This window comes from Dermacentor albipictus, chromosome 10 (assembly GCF_038994185.2).
Source record: "Dermacentor albipictus isolate Rhodes 1998 colony chromosome 10, USDA_Dalb.pri_finalv2, whole genome shotgun sequence".
In the NCBI taxonomy this organism is placed as follows: Eukaryota; Metazoa; Arthropoda; class Arachnida; order Ixodida; family Ixodidae; genus Dermacentor; species Dermacentor albipictus.
Genome location: NC_091830.1, coordinates 87705520 through 87721592, shown reverse-complemented (window position 1 = coordinate 87721592; position 16073 = coordinate 87705520). Strand labels below are relative to the sequence as shown.

Genomic DNA, 16073 nt, shown 5'->3' with positions numbered 1-16073 from the left:
CTCTGGCAATACATCGTGCCGATGACAAGGCGTCAATGACGATTCATTGCGATTCCTCTGTTACTGGAGCCAGCATTAACACGACTTTCGTTCCCTTTCAATAAAGTTACAGCTAATTTTCCCTGACAGAAGCACGAATTCCCTGAGTTTTCCCTGAGTTTTTCCAGACTGTTCAAATTCCCTGAGAATTCCCGGTTTTCCCGGTTGGTAGACACCCTGGTAATCTAAACACACAACCAAGACCAATGGTGAAATGATGCTGTAGCATTGTTTCCCTATGTTCTCATAATTTGAGCTGTTTCACGATCAGACATCTTGTATTGCTAAGTCTAAAGATGTCAATGACCTTAACAAATGCATTCATAAATAATGTAAACTGAAGAAAAATATTGCGCTAATCTCGGAGAGAAACTAAGCCCAATATGTCTTTTTGCAGTGTATAATCTGGCTCAGCTCAGTGCAAGCATCGCACTCATTTAATTCTGGGGAATGCACCTAATAATCTGTCATAATATACTACTGCCTTGTTACTCTCCCAAAAAATGCAAGACAACAGGCATTGTCCAGCCTAACGTAAACTACGTGTGAGGTGTTCGTATGGAAATCCATCATCTCAATGTGTAACTGGGCTGATTAAGGAGAGATTCAGGCCAAATAATGACACTTCTTTTTCTAAAAAATATTTCTAGATTTTGATTCTGTATTTACGCTTCAACATCTTACTTCTGCGAGCAAGAATGTTAAGACATTGCTTCAGCAAGAATATTCCGAAAAATGATTCTAATGGGGGAATGGTAGGTTCATGAGCTTCACATTTCCATTCACACTCTACAGATGAGGCTCACAACATCCGCAACTATTGCCTACATCGCAAACTTTGCCTGGTGTAAGCACAAGCGAGCGCTAGCCCTGGCTGGATCGACGCCAGCTGAGTATTCACTTTTCACCAGTTCTCAGGCACAGGCTGTGCTTCCTACATGTGAGAGGCTGATGAGCAAAACTCTTGTTTTGCTGCATTCAGGGCAAACTCCAAAACACAGCTGAGCCATTCAGAAGCAAGATTTGGTCGCTGTGGCACAAGCAATTGGCTTTATGCAGAGGAGATAGCCACTTCTAAAGCCATACTGTTGTGCAACATAGGCTTTGAGGAGGCTCTACAGGAGTTGGTTACCCGCCGACTCGGGAATTGTTAGCTCTGAGCAACCAGAGAAGAATCAAAAGACTCTCTGGAACACAGAGAGCTGAAGCTATCAGTATGCAGCAAAGAAACTCCGGCTGAAAAGGTAAGCTCACAAGGGTTATCAGGATACTGCTGACGCAGCAGGAGAATGTTAACCTGGAAAAGACTGTTCTGCATTCTCTGTAAATTTCATGGAAATAGATCATATGCAACAGCAATACCATGTTTATGAGCTTTCAACTTCATGGTACAAATGGTAACGTTAGGTGAAGTTTTGATGGGGTGGTCAATGTATTCTTCATGGCAGATGTGGCATGGCTGTAAAAGGGCATAAAAAAAGCTGTCACTGCAAACGGCATAAGATATAGCTAGTAAAATAATGACACTGACAAGTTAGTGACATGGGGTATTGCAACTGCAATTCATGAAATCATAATGCAACAAATTTTCCTTTTTTGTAACATTTTTATATTATTTTTTACTTCCCTTGCCTGCTTTCCCTAGCAAAGGGTTGCCAGCCAGTCTGAGAACTTGCTAACACCACCACCACAGACTGGCTAACCTCCCTGTCTTTCCGTCTATTCTTGCTTTCTTCCTTCCTAATGCGAGAAAATGTAAGAGTGACATCAGAGCTTCAATAGAGCTCTTGCATACAAGGGCTGTTAATGACACGCTAAAATTACCTGGACAAATGATTTTCAGAGTGCCTGTTTCAATTAAAACTTGAAGACAATTTGCAGATTAAAAAATGGTTCAATGCTAAGAAAAAATGAAAGGTGTAGAGCTATGTTTTTGCACTATGTGCAAGGGAAATACATTTTACTTTCCGCTTCTACTGCAGGGCATTGAAAAAGTACGTGGAGGTCTTGGAGGACTGGGAGACTATTTCCACACTTACTACAAGTTGAAGGATCCCTCCCAGTCAAGAAATAAGAGTGAGTGCGGTAAGTGCGTCGTCTTCTTTATTGGCAAACAAGTACTTCCTAGTACAATGGTGTTTTCTCACTTTCTCAGCCATACTGTTGTGCAACATAGGCTTTGAGGAGGCTCTACAGGAGTTGGTTAGCCGCCGACTCGAGAATTGTTAGCTCTGAGCAACCAGAGAAGAATCAAAAGACTCTCTGGAACACAGACAGCTGAAGCTATCAGTATGCAGCAAAGAAACTCCGGCTGAAAAGGTAAGCTCACAAGGGTTATCAGGATACTGCTGACGCAGCAGGAGAATGTTAACCTGGAAAAGACTGTTCTACATTCTCTGTAAATTTCATGGAAATAGATCATATGCAACAGTAATACCATGTTTATGAACTTTCAACTTCATTTCCCTCTTTCTTTTAAACATTACAATGTTTTTACTAGTACTTGTGCAAAAAAATTGTTTGTAGCTAGTGTGGCTCAATTTCGGCCACATTTTGTGTGCACATGTACAAGCATTCAAAGGATGCAAGTGTCTTGGCATATTTCGTAATTTGCGGCAATTGTCTTCATGTGTGTTTAAGGATACCTGTTACCAATATACTTACGATTAAATTTCTTATTTAAATGATACAACTTGAAGAAATGCTTTTATATTGCTTGTATATCAATATTTTTTATAAGCTGTGTAAAGCCTATCTTACAGCTCTCTCCCTGGCTTCATTTTAACCCCAAGCCCTGCACACTTTCCCACTTCCAGGGTGCACAAAAAATTAATCAGTTAAAATATTGAGAAACTAATATGTTTAAAAAAAGGAGAATAAGTTCTCTATTGTGCATGAATTCCATCCAATTACTTTTATTTCTAACAAAAACAAACCTTTGAGGCACTTAAAGAAAATAGGACTAGAGAAAGATGATGGGCAAGTGTCAGTAGAACTGTCACTACTGTATTTGTGTCAATGTAGAAGTGGAGTAAGCACATGGTTTTAACGTTAAGCTAAAAACTCAAATTGCTGATAAATGTCTGTCATAGCAAGCGCATTAAATGACAATAACAAACAAACTTCCAAGTGCCATCGCCCAATTTCTCTTGGAGCAGCCAATGGGATAAATGGCGAACAAAACTGAAGAAGTTGATTACATGCTATACATGCAAGCCTCGAAATATGATAAGCAGTCATAAGCACGAAATATTGGCAAAGTTGAAATTTTTTCACTGCTTTGGTGTCAACCCCATGTATTTTCCATATCATTTCACGAAATGCTCTTCTGCTGTGGTCTGCTGCGGTATCTCAAAGTCTTCGAGTTAACAGGCTTTTACTGTATCAACAAGAATAAACAATGCGCACTCACTAAACATGAACATTTATTTCATGCACTAAAACAAATTAAGCTAAATGAATTTTAATTCGAGGGTATGAACAATCAAATAATCAAGAAATGCTATGTGCAAAAATATAATGAAATGGGTGAAACAGAATAATACTAATACTGAAAAAAAGGTTAAAAAGATACACTCACGCAAGGACATAGAAGCAATGAGAACACGAGCTTGATGGAAAAAGATGACATCTTATTGTGTACCAAACAACACTACCACAGGTAGCAATCACAGAGATGATGATGATGTGTGGCGTTTGATGGCACATCATCATCATCATCCTGGCTACGCCCACTGCAGGGCAAAGGCCTCTCCCATACTTCTCCAACCACCCTGGTCATGTACTAATTGTAACCATGCCGCCCCTGCAAACTTCTTAATCTCATCCGCCCACCTAACTTTCTGCCGTACCCTGCTACGCTTCCCTTCCCTTGGGATCCACTCCGTAACCCTTAATGACCATCGGTTATCTTTCCTCCTCATTACATGTCATGCCCCTGCCCATATCTTTTTCTTGATTTCAACTAAGATGTCATTAACTCGCGTTTGTTCCCTCAACCAATCTGCTCTTTTCTTATCCCTTAACGTTACACTTATCATTCTTCTTTCCATAGCTCGTTGCGTCGTCCTCAATTTGAGTAGAACCCTTTTCGTAAGCCTCCAGGTTTCTGCCCCGTAGGTGAGTACTGGTAAGACACAGCTACTATATACTTTTCTCTTGAGGGATAATGGCAACCTGCTGTTCATGATCTGAGAATGCCTGCCAAACGCACCCCAGCCCATTCTTATTCTTCTGATTATTTCCGTCTCATGATCCCGATCCGCCGCCACTACATGCCCTAAGTAGATGTATTCCCTTACGACTTCCAGTGCCTCGCTGCCTATTGTAAATTGCTGCTCTCTTCCGAGGCTGTTAAACATTACTTTAGTTTTCTGCAGAATAATTTTTAGACCCACTCTTCTGCTTTGCCTCTCCAGGTCAGTGAGCATGCATTGCAATTGGTCCCCTGAGTCACTAAGCAAGGCGATATCGTCAGCGAATCGCAAGTTGCTAAGGATGGCACAAGGGCCACCTAACACTTCTTCCACGCATGGGGAAGAGCGCCATGACAAATGGTAACGTTAGGTGAAGTGTTGATGGGGTGGTCAATGTATTCTTCATGGCAGATGTGGCATGGCTGTAAAAGGGCATAAAAAAAGCTGTCACCGCAAACGGCATAAGATATAGCTAGTAAAATAATGACACTGACAAGTTAGTGACATGGGGTATTGCAACTGCAATTCATGAAATCATAATGCAACAAATTTTCCTTTTTTGTAACATTTTTATATTATTTTTTACTTCCCTTGCCCGCTTTCCCTAGCAAAGGGTTGCCAGCCAGTCTGAGAACTGGCTAACACCACCACCACAGACTGGCTAACCTCCCTGTCTTTCCGTCTATTCTTGCTTTCTTCCTTCCTAATGCGAGAAAATGTAAGAGTGACATCAGAGCTTCAATAGAGCTCTTGCATACAAGGGCTGTTAATGACACGCTAAAATTACCTGGACAAATGATTTTCAGAGTGCCTGTTTCAATTAAAACTTGAAGACAATTTGCAGATTAAGAAATGGTTCAATGCTAAGAAAAAATGAAAGGTGTAGAGCTATGTTTTTGCACTATGTGCAAGGGAAATACATTTTACTTTCCGCTTCTACTGCAAGGCATTGAAAAAGTACGTGGAGGTCTTGGAGGACTGGGAGACTATTGCCACTTACTACAAGTCGAAGGATCCCTCCCAGTCAAGAAATAAGAGTGAGTGCGGTAAGTGCGTCGTCTTCTTTATTGGCAAACAAGTACTTCCTTGTACCATGCTGTTTTCTCACTTATCCATCCAGTTCTCCATAGGGGTCAGTCATGTGCGTATGGACTTGACAAGTTTGAATTATCCGGTGAAAGCTAACGTTAGGGCCGAAATAATGGAATCTTGAACGCATAGAAATGCATGACCGCTGGTATGGATTCTCGGCAGGGATCAAATCAACCCAAAAAATTGAATTAAACAGATTTGAATTATCGGAAGTCTATTGTATTTGAGAAAAAGTCTCCAGAACTCAAACCTAATATTTTAATTCTAAACAGAATAACATGTAGCTTGCCTGGAGTCAGCCTCGTAAAAGAAAGGCTCATGGACTGTATTTACATGGCTTGTTTACAGACATATCTAAATGCATGCAACATTCTTTGAAAACTGACATACACTCCACTGCAGAGCTTGTAAATGAGAACAAACTGCCTTAAGTTACTTCGTGCACTGTGACAATGTCAGCAATGAATTATGGAAGATCATGTCACCAGATGCAAGTAGAATGTCGAGTTTCTTCAAGGAGAGAAGAGCAATGCCATAGCACTGCATATTATTTTGAAGGGGCAACACCATGGTGCAATTGGCTAAATAATTGTTTTGCACATGTTGAACCATAAATTTGCATACATTCTGCTAAAAGTGAGGCATGCAGAATGAACCAGCAGAAGCCATTTGGCCAAATTTATATCTGCAACGTGCATTCACTCAGGAACTGGTGCCACAACTGCAGCTCCCCTGCAGAAGTGTCATTCGGAACGGAACTCATTTTCATTGTTCTCTGTCAATTAAGACTCCAGTAAGTGAAGTTATTTACATATTCATGAGAAGTGAATATTATAAGCTTTCATAGAGTGACTTTTCAAATGGAATACGAAAGGAAAAGGAACAACTATTTGATTTGCGTTCGAAATTATAAATATTTGCATGGCACATCTTTGACATAATGCAGAGCATAAAGGAATGTGCTCATCCATTGATTACACTGCCACGGTCAAGTCTAGAAAGGGTGAGCGAATAACACATCTATTCCACGCACATCCAGTCAGAGGGCAAGTGCTTGTTAGATAGTACTTAATTATGTAATTATAGAATTATGTTTGGCTATTGCAGCCGATGAGAACAAATTGATATTTCATGAATGCATCAAAAGAAAGGACGCTTTGGAACATTATAGGCAAGTTTAGGAATATAAGATCACCTGGCAGATTACATATTAAGCTTGTAGCACACTACTACGTGCCATAATGGTGCAGTCACAAAATACGAGAAGAACATGCCCAGCACGCTGACAGTGTGAGAGTGGTGGACTCGGCGAAATCAGGGTTCAGCCAAATTGAGCTGGCTCGACTAAAATATAATTTGTGGACGCCAGGGGCAAGCGTTTGGTTTTTCTTCCACCACAAATTGGTGACTTGGGATCTAGTGTCATCGCTCTTGTCTCTGGGTGCCTCAGCCGCTTCGCTGGAGGAACAACTACTACTACTGCAAGGAGCTTGAGCCCTGTTGTCGCAATCTGCCTTCTATCCAGTCAGCCATGGCCTCAAATTCTCCCGATCAAGTATTGCTGCCAGCGCTACTACCCTGCGATACCGAGGTCTCCACTCTTAAGCTCCCACAATTCTGGTCATCGGACTCAGAACTTTGGTTTTTTACAATCGAATCCTTGTTCCGTAGCCACCGCCTGAGTTCAATGTTGGACTACTTCCACCTAGTACTGCTGCGATGGTTCACGATGTTCTAAACTCCCCGCTTCTACACTGCCCCTATGACCACCTTAAGGTGGCGATCATCCAGCACACCCTTGAAAACGGAGCAGCATTGATCACAGCAACTTCTTACAGTGGAGGTGCTCGGTGACCGGAACCCTACCGACTTATTGCGTTGCATGTAAGCCTTGGCTGGAGACCTGGCTCCTTCAACTGACAGCGCACTTCTCCGGGAACAATTCCAGCAGCGCCTTAAACTGTAGATGGGCATGATCCTGACTGCGTCTTCATTCTCAACACTGGAATCTCTGGCCCAATTGGCCGACAAGATTATGGATGTTCGTTCTCCCGCCGTAGCCACAGTACATCGCCGTCCTTGCGCTCCGTCCCACGGTCCAGCCGCTGGCAACAGCTATGCACGTCTCTTCGAAGTTAACAAGGAGCTCACACAGCAAGTAGCCTGACAGGTGAGGTCGCTGCCATCCAAACATGCTGGCCACATTTATTGTGATGGCTTTGCCGCCCCAGCCCCGGTCACTTTAACGCCATTCTCCTCCTCCCGTTAGGCTTTGCTGGTACCAATGTTGCTATGGCTCTAGCGCAAACCACTGCCGTGAGCCCCGCTGCTATGTGGGAAACGGTTAGGTTGGACCCTGAAAGTGACCACTATTCCCGGCCCCAGATCAAGCCACCTGTCGCACGTCACCAACCACGTCAGAAAAATCCACTATCTTGTTGACACTGGCGCCGAGATTTGCATGCTTCCTCTTATGTTGGCTGAGCGCCACCATCCTCCTAACTCGTCTTCTCTTACCGCGGTCAACAGACTGACCGTCCGGACCTACGGACAAAAGTCGGCGACTCTTGACATAGGCCTGAGACAGACCTTTCCCTGGCTCTTTGTCATCGCAGCCATACGCCAGCCCATCATCAGATCTAACTTTCTTTGGCATTACAATCTCATCGTCGACTTGTGGCACAGCCGCATCTTGGACTCCGAGATGAGCTTAGCCGTCCAAGGAGTTTCCTGTTGCGCTCCACCACTTCGGCTCCTCCAGGCATACACGGCTAATCACAACCTCTGGTCAACCATCCATACCGAGTTTCCAGACGTCTTCTGACCCCCCTCCTTTCACTACTCGGTCGCTCACAGCATGACACATCATATCGTCATGACTGGCCCTCCGATGTCACCTCAGGCTCGTTGCCTCTTGCCAGATCGTCTAACTATTGGCGAAAAGGAGTTTGAACACATGCTTGACCTTGGCTTCGTTCCTTCACTCCTCCAGACCTTGGGCCTCGCTACTCCATATGGTGGCCAAAGATACCTGTGACTGGCGCCCCTGTGGCAATTACCGTGCTCTCAACAAGGCCACTGTCCCGGACCAGTACCATATACCTCACACTCAGGGCTTTTTGTCGGCACTGCATGGTTGCACCATTTTTGGCAAGGTCAACCTGGTGAGAGCCTACCAGATGAATTCTGTGGAACACTCAGATATTCACAAGACCTCAATTAGAACACCCTTCAGCCTGTTCGAGTATCTTTGGATGCCTTTCAGTCTTCGTAACGTGGCCCAGACCTTTCAGCATTTCGTTGACCAAGCATCATGCGGCTTGACGTGCTGCTTTGCTTATCTTCACGACATCCTCGTCTACAGCACCCCTGCCGAAGTTCATAAGCTCCATCTGCGTCAATGGCTCGCAAGACTCGGCAAGTTTCGCCTTGTCGTTAACGGTCCAAAGGCCGAGGTCGCCATTACGAGTTGGATTTCTTCAGCCATCACATCAACGCACATAGCATTTGTCCACTCCTGACCCGCATCACATCCACCCACGAGTTTCCTCAGCCATCGACCACCAGGCAATTGTGCTAATTCTTTGGCCTCTTGAACTATTACCGCAGCTTCATTCCTCTGTGCCAATACACTGCAGCCTCTACAAGACCTTGTCTCGGGCCTCAAAACAGCGAATACTTCCGTGGCCTGGAACGACACTGCTGAATACACATTCAGAGGCATGAAAGAAGCCATTGCCGGTACGACGCTCCTTGTCCTCCCCAAAATGCGACGCCCCAACATCTTTCGTGGTTGACGCATCGGGCACTGCAGTCAATGCAGTCTTGTACCAGTTTGTTGCTAGTGCTTGACAGCCTATCGCCTTCTTTTCCAAAAAGCTTGCACCCCCTGAGCGCCGCTACAGCACATTCACCAGACAGTTGCATGCCATCTATTTGGCTGTGAAGCATTCTTAACATATTCTTGAGGGACGCTCCTTTCATGACCTTACCGACCATAAATAAACCACTGACTTCCACCCTAGCTTCCAGTAGCAGCTACTATGCTCCCCGCAATATCGGACAGCTCTCCTACATTTCTGAATTCACCAGCAATATTCATCACGTCAGCGGAAAATCCAATGCTGTTGTAGACACATTTTCTATGTCGCGCCGCCCTCCATGCAACGAACCACAGCCGACCAGTAAACGACTTCTAGGCCATGGCTACCGCCCAGAGTGTCGACACCGAGCTTCAGCTGCTTCACGAGATATCTGCTTTGTAACTGCGATGTGCTCCTTGTTTGTGATACGTGGACCGGACGTCTTTGTCATTAGGTGCTTCGCCCATACCACCAGGCAATCTTTGATGCCATTCATTCTTTGGCTCATCCTGGCCTTCGCCCAAGTCATTGACTTGTCACTTCTCGTTATGTGTTGTTCAGTGTCGACGTAAACGTTCGTGGCTGGTCTTGCGTGTGCCTCAGCTGCCAACGGTACAAAGTGCATCGCCACACTGCGACTCCTCTGGGCACACTCACGCCCTTGGACACCCGCTTCAGCCATCTGCATGTCGAACTTGTTGGCCCCCCTCCTCCCTGTGGGAACCACCGCTACCAGTTAACCTGCATTGACAGATTCACCAGATGGCCTGAAGCCATGCCCCTCCTGGAGATAACAGCAGATTCGATAGCTTGACCATTCATTACACTCTGGATTAGCTGCTGCTGTGTCCCTTCCATCACTGCGGGTGACCGTGGTCATCAATTTTACTCAGCATTGTTTGCCAATCTATCTCGTCTCCTCGGCGTCAATCACATCAAGACAACCACTGACTACCCGATACACAATGTGATCATTGAACGTTTTCACCGCCAGCTGAAGGCTTCACTTTAGCTTCTCCTTTATCATGGATCGAGCACCTTCCTTTCGTTATGCTTGGCATTTGCATTGCTCTTCGCAGTGGTTCTTCCACCAACGCAGCCGAGCTTACGTTTGGCACAACTCTGAGTCCCTGGCGAATTCTTCGGCGACTCACCCACCGCACCTGCTGACGTTTTTGACTATGCCTACCGTCTACACAGCGCTATGCGTACTTTCCTCCCTCCCCCCCCCCAAATATTGTTATTCCTGACGTGTATACGTCAACGCTGGCCTTGAGAACTGCACACACATCTTTGTGCTCCACGACGCACAGCACCTTCCCTTACGACCTCCGTGTGATGGTCCATTCAAAGCACTCAAGCGTGCACCTAAAAGCTTTCTTTCACCCATCAGCGGCCTGGAAAATGCGGTCTCCGTCGATCGTCTGAAGCCTGTCTACTTGGACTCGGACGCTTTGGCCACTTCTGCTGTCACATTTTCTCCCAACCAGCCCAGTCCTACTTTCCGCGTACATTTCACACCACCGCCACCTACGCTTGGCCTTTCGTCCAAGCTTACGACTTCTTCACTAGAAGGTGGGCCCTGTAGTGCACTACTACCTGCCGCAATGGTCCAGTCACAAAAGACGACGACGTGCCTAGCATGCCGACGGTGCGCGAGTAGTGGAATCTGCAGATTGACGCTTCCGCTTGATTGAGCGAGTTCAACTAAAGATAGAATTCATGGACACCAGGCATCAGCGTGTCTGGTTTTTCTTCACTCACAAGCTATTTTTAGCCCTCACGGTTATTTGCTATAATTGGATCTGACTGTATAGCTTAAATATCGCAAAGTGAGATAAGGTGGTGTGTACTGTTCGTGCATACTGCCACTATTGCCAAGTGTATTGTTTCCGGTAATGTTTCCATGACGTAGTTGGTATTTTACAGATAAAGGTATGCTTGTAAACAGATTGCAACAAAGTAATTTACATTACAGTCACTCGTTTAACATATTTTTTTCTTATATCTCAAGCTTCTTCCAACATTGCATGGAGGCCATTCTTGCACATGTTTTATGTAGTTTATGCCCATGCCTATATTTCATTGTTTTGTGATCTTCTGGACAACGAATGCCACAGGGCAACAGCAATATAACAGAAAGTGCCCTTATCAGAAGTACACTGCAGCCAATGTTGCCAACACAATACAAAAACAAGCACTCTGCAAGTGTAAGCCTCTGAATAACATAGTTACGGGCCCTCACAAATATATACACAAGGTGCCCTCTTTGCCTTTACCATGCACGAGTGAGTCCTCCTTCCACAGAAAATGTGATATTATGCATCGCGGGCAATTTTCGAGTATTGTCTGCTGTTACTAATCTTTGTTGCTGAGGTGGGCTGCAAGCACGACACACAACTTATATGACAACTGCAAAATGCATATTTAGTGCTGGCAGTGACTGACTGGAGTTTATTGGTGCAAGGGCCAGATGCGGCCTAAGAGAACTAAGGCTATGATAATCGACTGCCATTGGTAAATGAATAATGAATATCGAGATGTGGATGAAACACGGCTGTATAGAGTTTTAAAAATATTTGTCAGAAAGTGTGGAAGTATGTTCGTAATAAAACCAGACTATGATACATATACTATGTATAAATGACATACTGCGAAGAGGTGATGCACTAAAATATGTTGCTACAAGGAGCACTACTGCCTCACCAAGGCAGTTAAGCACAAGGGCCAGGAGGCATGTTACATACATGTCGCTACTATCGGAGCATCAGCCTCTTGTAAGAGGGTGTGCTACAAATATTGTGGGTTTATAATGGACAATAAATCGAAATCTTCAAAAAATTTGAAAATGATTTATTATCAAAAATTGGTTCTGTTTGAACAAACAATATTGGATGAAAGGGAATGTGGAATCTGTATACTAGACGAAAGTGCTACTTTCATTGAGCTGCTGCTTCCCAACACTCCACTAAGATGTTGAGAACAGTCAGCCTCTCACCACAACTACCACAGAGGGAAGCTTGACTCCCGGTCAGCAGGTAAAAATGGGTACCATATGCGTATTCTATTCTCAGTCGACAGAACATGACATCAGTCTGTCGTACTTTTGTTACCGAAGGCCAATTTTGTATGTGCGGCTTAATTAAATGAAGTTTATTAGAGGTTTCACGGTCAGGTGAGTTGCCAAAAGTTTCGCAGTGTTCTGTGCAAGAAAGTCAAAGTCTGTGGGAGGGATAGCTATGGTTGTGTTACAGGCTCTCATTGTTATGGATGTTTCAAGTTCATCTGCAAGCATATTGCCCACTATGCCTCTGTGGCCTGGCACCCAACATGCTACAATGTTTTGGTTAGATGCATACATAGTAGTACTCAGGCATGAGTAAAGGTCATTGACTACTGGATTTTTATATTTCTGTAGAGACATTAAAGCTCTTACTCCACTTAGGAAGTCTGTAAATATCACAGCTTTTTGTAGTTTTAATGCCTTTATGTGTTTTACAGCTGAGAGCAATGCCTAAGCCTCTGCCATAAAGATGCTCATTTCAGCGTGCAGAATTATTGAATTCCAAGAAGGATGGCTCGACTGCATGTAAGATATACAATTGGGTGACTTTTATGCAGCGGTATAAAATTCTGGACAGGAGTGTTTTGACTGGAGTTCCAGAAAGTGCATACGGATATGCATCGCTGAAGCATGCTTTGTAAGTTTGACAAAGCATGTGTCGCATTCTATCAGTTGCCACAGACACGGTGGCAGCAGTCTTGTTGGGTGCACATGTAGTGGGATGTTTATTTCCTCGCTCAGCTTCCTTACGTGCAGTGAAAAAAGCTTTTCTCATTGAAGGTCGATTTTGACATAGTGTGGCAGAGGTCAAATTATTAATGGTTTTATAATAACAGTGTACACGATTAGATTTCAGTTTGAGGAAGTAGGTGAATTTTATCTATGTTCTTTGCAGGTGGAGTGGCCATTCATTAGAGTCTATGTACAAACTCTGTATAAGGCTTGTTCTGAAGGTGGCTGTGGCCCAGCGAATAACTAAATGGTGAACGGGATCCAAAATCTTCAATGCAATTGGAGCAGCAGATTGATCTACCACAGAACCATAGTCCAGACGTGACAGTATGAGGTTCCTGTACATGTTAATTAGGCAGCCCCTGTCGTTGTCCCATGTCTGCAGCTGGCAGTGACTGTAATTTCATCCTCACATAGCCTGAAACACAGAAACCTACACTTTGAAAGTGATATGCTCATAGACAGAGCATATCAATGGAGCAAGACTCATGGCTTTGCATCATGGCTCTTGGTAGTGACTGCAACGAAGTGGTGCATAACGCACTTCCCCAGGAGTTAGTTCCTTGGTCTCAGCATCGTGGTCAGCAGCCAAATGCGGTTCATCGAACCCGTAGCTGTCAAACATGTCTCGCCCTGGTGTTGCCGCTGATTGTCCGAGGCAACTGTGAGCCTCAAGAAGCGATTCGTCGCAGTAGGGCAGGAAAGGCTGGCTGGTCGCTTCCCCCCCTGGCCGATCGTAACAGTACATACGTGCAGCTATTCAATGAACCTTTCACGCCGACGTGGAACACTGTAGGTGCACGACTCGGTAGGTACTGCTGTTTGAAGAAATTCCTTGATGCCAACTTGGAGCACTGGGTATGTACCACTAGCTTGGTAACGGTCTTGAATGAATCTTCTTGATGCCAAATAGGTTCACTAGGTATATGCCAATAGGCGTGTGCCACTATACAATGACGAATTGAACCCATGCCACATAACTCGGCATCACAAGGACGACATGGAATGTATGACCGAGTTGACAAAAAGCGTGTGCGCTTGAAGACGACGTGATTGAAGTCGGGCACTAAAATTGCAAATAAATGCAGCGCGAATATGCGGCACATAGGAGCAAAAACTAATGAGGCAACATACAAGTGTAGGAGATTAGTGATGAGCGAAGAACTGCTCGCGTACCTCCCGATCCCGGCTGATTCTTTAAAGCCAGATGTTCCACCGTGCCGAATCTCGCTTGTCAGACGGAATACAAAATATTCGCTTGCGGTCCCTTTCACTTGTGCAGCACCCAAAGGCACAGCAATACGGCATCATCAACACGCAACTATGCTACAAAAGCACAAAGGAGGCGCGAAATGTGCTGCCTGGGTACACCGCTCACCATGTTTGGTACCGCGATGGCGGCACAAGCAAAAAACAAGCAAGAAGAAAGCACGAGAGAGCCCGCGACGTTGTTCGGCCAATGGGAGGGCCGAGCGTTAAGGGAAAGCGCAGGAGGCAGGATGGCAGCCATCTTCGAAGCATGGAGCTACTTTTCATTTTTTTAGGGGCTTCACACGATGGGGCATTGCTCTTATATATGTGGAAGTGTGTCGCACTCGAGGGGCAGTGACTTGGTTGGATCAAAATGCGTGAGCATTCTGATATTTTGAAGGGCATCCTTAGACTGTTCCAAGGACTGTTCTTGCTTTGATGAGCATTTCGAATGGTAATCCTTCTTCAGAAGGTTCCACAACGAAGCAGGCATCATTGCCATGCAGGTCAGCAAATTGCTATAAGTGAGCAGACCAATCTACGACTGCAGCTTGCTCACATTTTTCTGACTTGGCGCTTTCATCAGCTTCCAATGGATGAAGTCCGTAGCTGGTGATTCTTGTGTCCCAGATACGATACCTTTAGCTTCATGAAGGAACACTTATCCTTCCACATTTTGATGCCACATTCACAGAAATGCTAGAGTACTGCCTTGAGATTCATCCACTGTTGCATTTCTCTTCCGCCACCAGGAAGTCATCCATATATGCTTGTACGCCTGTTGGAATGCCAAGCATATTTTCCATGGTGTACTGAAAGATAGCTGGAGCGAAAGACATTCCAGAAGTTGGGTGGCTGAAGGAAAGCAACCCTTTGTGGGTATTGATGGTCATCAACTTCTTTCACTTTTCATCCAATGGAATGTGGTCATACGCATCATGCAAGTCTACAGTGCTGTAGATGTCTCCCTTGCGCAGTGCAGCAAAAATACCATCGATGACTAGAAGCAGATTCTGTACAGTGACGCATGCTGCACTCAGAGTTAGCTTGTAGTTGTCACAGATCCGTCTCTCTTGAGCACTGGCACAATTGGCATAGCCCATTCTCAGTGAGCGACAGGAGAAAGCACACCTGATTTCACAAGCCTTTCCAACTTTTCAGTCACCTTGTTTCACATTGCATACAACAGTGGCCTCACCTTGACAAAGTTAGAAACGGCTCGTCCTTCGACATAAAAGAGAACGAGCGGAGCCCTGAACAGGCCTTGTTCTGGCTGGAAGACCTTTTGACACATTTCTTCGAGGTCCTTGCCATCTTGTCTGCTGGTACTGCTCAGGATCAGGACTGTAGCACCTGGTCTGTTTATGGCTCGAATAAGGTTGCGACCACATAAACATGGCCCTGAATGAGTAATTAGGGTCATGAAGACCACATCTTGCAATTGCAGGAAACTGTAAGCGTAACCTTTCCAGCGAGAGCCAAAGTCCCCGGAAGCAGGATAACCTCAAGTTGGTCTTCTGGGTTTCAGGCAACATTGCGCAGTGTGTATTGTAGACATTACAAGGAATGACACATAATGGTGCAGCAAAGTTTATTTTCATTCGTGCCTCCACAGAAGAACATGTGCCGCAGGGGACGTTTAAATTCGTTATTCAGCACCGATGCTTGGCTTTTGTTGATAATGAATGGTTGAGAAGAACATGCCTAGATTCTGTTCAGGTTTCCAATAAAAGTGAAGCTGTTCCCATTCTTGCCACTTAGCCTACACAGATTACAGTCCCCTTCTTGTCACACTCGAAGCGCTTTGCATTCTAGAACTTGCAGGTTTGTTCCAAA

The 16073-nt window shown here is 44.8% G+C and overlaps 1 protein-coding gene across 6 annotated transcripts in view; it reads right to left on the bottom strand.

The window, feature by feature from the left end:
* The window catches only part of LOC135910256 (zinc finger protein 782-like), a 187833-nt gene that overhangs the window by 128664 nt on the left and 43096 nt on the right, over positions 1 to 16073 (bottom strand). For 4 of the 6 annotated variants that reach the window (XR_011509085.1, XR_011509094.1, XR_011509093.1 and 1 more), the window contains one exon: positions 1402 to 1498. The exons of the other annotated variants lie outside the window; for them this stretch is intronic. The gene's annotated coding sequence lies outside the window, so the exon portion shown is untranslated. The remainder of the gene's footprint in view (positions 1 to 1401; positions 1499 to 16073) is intronic. 6 annotated transcript variants of the gene reach the window in all.